Raw genomic sequence first — 4,804 nt, forward strand, 5'->3', positions numbered from 1 at the left:
GGAATAATCAATAGAACATAAACATTAATAATCCTAATGTCTTAAACTAAAATATCATAGTGTTGTCTCTAGGGCATAAATACTAACAGTATCCACCTCTAGAATTCCTGCTACCTTTCCTTGTGGTAGTCTCTGAGTTGGATTCTGATATTCATTCACGGCCATCATCTCAATCAGCTAATACTGTTTCCTCATAGCTCTTATCCCATAACGCTCCACCTGATGCTGCATGGAGCATAGGTCTTGACTATGCTCCCAAACCATTATAAAAGCAATTGATCACCATCCAGTCAGGCATTCCATGACGAGGACACTTTCTAAGCATCTCCTCATAGCGCTCCCAAGCTTCACATAAAGATTCTCCCGATTGCTGCACAAACTGAGTAAGAGCATTCTTGATTGCAGCTGTCTTTACCATAGGGAAGAATTTAGTAGGGAATTTCTGAGCAAGATCCTCCCAAGTTGCAATAGAACCAGCTGGTAGAGAGTGTAACCAGATTTTAGCTTTATCCCTCAAAGAGAATGGGAAAAGTCACAGTTTCACAACATCTTCAGAAACATTATTGAACTTGAAGGTGTCGCAGATCTCGATTAAATCCCTAATGTGCATATTGGGATCTTCCGTTGGAGCACCCCCAAACTGGACTGAATTTCGCACCATCTGAATTGTGATAGGCTTGATCTCAAAGGTATTAGTTGTGATAGATGGCCTGACAATACTAGATTGAATGTCATTGATCTTTGGTTGAGAATAATCCATCAACGCTTTCATTGCTGCTGCTGGTTCTCCCATTGTAACAAAATCTTCTTCCTCAACTTTCTCAACTTCTTCAAAAACTTCTTCTTCCAATTCTTTAACTTCCTTATCTTCTTCAATTGTTTCCTTACGAGACTGAGAATGTGTTCGCATACACGCTCTCTAGAGTACCTGAAACACAACAAAGTAACCGTAATAAGTAAAGTAATCTGAGTCAGTGAACTTTAACGACCACTGATGTCAATCATATAACCTAAAAATTAACACAGAGTCCCCGGCAGCGGCGCCAAAAACATGTTCGCACAAAAACACGCACAAAAATACACGCAAGCGTACACGATCACAAGTAGTATAAAATTTAAGTCAAGTTCATTCCCACAGAGACTAGTTTAGGTTAAGTTCATATTATGCACTTACGCAACAATGTATGATTATCGTTCACAATTGAGACAAGTAACAAGTTTGAGTTGATTAACTACTTAAAAGATTATACTAGCATGCATTAACTAAGAGATTAAAAGTGAATTACTTATATGAGAATGAAACATTGGATTCTAACTTCATTAAATACTTCATTTAAAGTTTATGTCATTATCAATAGTATGCAATGATGATGATAACTAATCAGATAACACAAAATTAGTATATGCTATCTTTCGATATACGTATACCCTACTACTAAACATCCACAATCAAGATAGAAGTTAAGTAGACACCAACAATGCTTAGATCCTATATGTCTATAAGATTTGAAAATGTAACGGTTTAAGAACAAGTTATCTATTATGATTACATAGGGTGTGTAAGATGGTTAAAATCGCACTACGAATTATGCATGCCAATTCATACATAAACCTATGCTAGCATGGCAAGTTCTAAACCTCTATATTCAATGTCTCTTCAATAGAGATTAACAAACAATCTTAGATGTTAGCTACGCATCAAAGACGAATAAGCACAACCAAACTAGGAAATCATAAATCACCACATACTAAGGATTTAGAACAATCAACTATTGAAATCCGTAAATAAATCCGCTAAAACCCCATGTCAATGATCAATTCATGATCGAACTCATCGTCACCATGGTTCCACTGAAAACATGATAGTAAATAAGTTCAGAATACTACGAGATAATATAAAAGTACTAGGGTTTAGAACAAATCAAAAATAAGCATCCAAAAGTATCGCCTAAATTGAAGAATACAAAAGTATCAAACTAAATCTTCTTCTCCTTAGCCGTCTTTTGTGCTCTAGGTCTTTCTAATGTTCTCCCTGGCTTCCTTTTTCTTAAAAAAATCTTCTTTTTATTATATATAAGCCCCCGGTTGACCTGTATGACGACTCATATATTTTTGCATTATTTAAATGAGAATTATTGAATAATTAAATAAATAAAATATGTGTTGCTTCTGTTAGCTGGGTATTGCCTTTGTTATTAATTATATGTGATCATTGGTGTTCGAGGACCATTTGTGTAATTAGTTATTCACTTGAGTTGTTTTATATTTAAAAGTAATTTTACTTAATATTTATTTTCATAAATACTTGGATTATCTCTAAAAATCATTTTTATTATTTTATAATTTTATTAATTATTTCTGAGAATTTACAAAACTTAGAAAACAATATGTTATCAATTATTTAACCCAAAATGATTTTCTGATTGCATTTATGTGTAAATTTAGTACTTAATTCCAAAATATTTCAAAAATTATGAAATTCGTATTTTATTAAGTTTGGAATATTTTGAGAATTTTAAAATTATTTCAGTAATTCTTCGGCTTTTATTCACCCGCACTTGTTCGTTAAATTGTAAAATACGGATCGGTTGCGCGTTCCAAAAATGATTAATTTTTTTTTATTATTAGGTTTAAATTATTCCAAGATTTTTAAAACTATTTTGTGAATTTTCGGGTTATTCTTACCTGTTAGATATATTTGAGATGTCATGTTTAATATAATTTGTGTTTAGTTTTCAGAACTTAACAACAAGACATATCAGGACTTACTGAAATCAGGACTTACCAGAAGTCAGAACTTAATATAAGAACTTAAGGTCATATCAGAACTTAAGTGCGGGAGGACTTACAGTTAAGGAAGGAAGCTGATTTATAGTAGAAGATCGAGACTAAATAAAAGAAGTTATGCATGGAAAGAGTTAGAAGACTGGAAGACTTGTAGAAGATATCTGATTGATATATTTTAGGAGACAGAATTGTATTCCATATCAGTTAGAAGTTACCTTGTAACTGTGTACTATATAAACACAGACTTTGGGTTTACACTATATGTGTTATCATTATCGAGAAGATTATACATTGTAACCTAGCAGCTCCTAGTGATATTTGTTCATCACTGAGAGAGAACGGTTCCATTGTAACAGAGTTTATCTTATTGAATATATTTGTTTACTGTTACTTGTGTTTAAAATCGATTTGATTGTATTAAACACTGTATTCAACCCCCTTCTACAGTGTTCTGTGACCTAACAATTGGTATCAGAGCTTTTCTGTTAACACACATACAGTAGAGATCTAAACAATCATGTCTGAAGAAGCACAAACTCCAACCAAGCCCACCAAAACTGAAAAAACTCAAAAGACTCAAACCCACAGTCGATATGAGACTATTAGGGTTCCCATACTGAGACCTTCTGAGTATCCCATGTGGAAAGTGAAGATGGCTATATTTCTGGAAGCTACATATCCAGAATACCTTGACATAATTAATGAAGGACCACATAAGCCTACCAAGCTCTCTGTTGTAGTTGTTGATCAACCAGCAAAGACCATACCAAAGGAGAAAGGTGAGTACACAGCTGAAGACATCTCATCTATTGCCAAGGATGCAAAGGTAAGGCATTTGCTGCATAGTGCCATTGATAATGTCATGTCAAATAGGGTAACACATTGCCAGACTGAAAAGGAGATATCGGAAGCTCTGGAGACAAGATGCCAGGGAACTGATGCAATCAAGAAGAACATGAGGACTATACTCACTCAAGAGTATGAGCACTTTGACTCAAAAGCTGATGAGTCATTAACTGACTTATATGACAGGTTTTTCAAACTCTTGAATGATCTGTCACTGGTGGACAAGGAATATGATCTTGAAGATTCAAATCTAAAATTCCTTTTAGCCCTTCCTGAAAATTGGGATTTGAAGTCTACTGCCATAAGAGACAACTATGACCTTACTGAAACTACTCTTGATGAAATTTATGATATGCTCAAGACTTATGAACTTGAGATGGATCAAAGGAGTAAAAGACATGAAAGAAAGTCAAGGACAGTTGCTCTTAAGGCTGAGGAGGAATCTCCTAAAATGGCTGCCTCAAAATGGGGCAAAGGAAAGGCTCTCATCATAAAGTCTGATTCAGAGTCATCATATTCTGATAATGATGATTCAGAAACTGAAAGCTTATCTGAAGTGGATGCTGATGAAGAGATGATAAAATTGTGTGCTCTTATGGTGAAGGATATTACAAAGATAGCCTACAGGAAATTCAGAAAGGGAAAGAAGTTTTCCAGGAAAGGTGTAAGTTCTGATAAGAAAGGGTTCAGAAAGTCTGAAGGAAAAGGTGCAAAGTCTGACAGAGGAGACAACTCAAATGTCAAATGCTACAATTGTAGTGAAAGAGGCCACATATCTCCTGACTGCAAGAAAGGAAAAAGTGACAAAGGCAAGGCACTTGTCATAAAGAAGAAAAGATGGACATACACTTCAGATTCTGAAGATGAGGTGAACTATGCATTGATGGCAAATGCTAATAGCAGCCCTGAAACTGCTGAATTGAAGGTACCTCAAACAACTTATGCTTTTCATACTGATGATATTACTGAGTTGAGATTATATCTTAAAACCATGTTTATTAGTTATAGAGATCAGACTTTAACATGTGAAAGATTAACATCTGAAAATTCTGCTTATAAAAAAAGAAATGATTATTTAGAAAAGGAGTTAGTTCTTCTTCATCAAACTAAGAAAAAAAAGATGATGCTTTATATGTTAGAGATGAAATGTTAAAATTGAATGAATCTCTAA

At 34.3% G+C, this 4,804-nt stretch overlaps 1 non-coding gene across 1 annotated transcript; it reads left to right on the forward strand.

The window, feature by feature from the left end:
* The first annotated feature begins 296 nt into the window (after positions 1-296).
* Positions 297-403, forward strand: LOC141721928 (small nucleolar RNA R71). The gene has a single exon (XR_012574968.1). It is a non-coding gene; the product is annotated as a small nucleolar RNA R71 (small nucleolar RNA).
* The last annotated feature ends 4,401 nt before the right edge of the window (positions 404-4,804 follow it).

This window comes from Apium graveolens, chromosome 4 (assembly GCF_009905375.1).
Source record: "Apium graveolens cultivar Ventura chromosome 4, ASM990537v1, whole genome shotgun sequence".
Taxonomy (NCBI): domain Eukaryota; kingdom Viridiplantae; phylum Streptophyta; class Magnoliopsida; order Apiales; family Apiaceae; genus Apium; species Apium graveolens.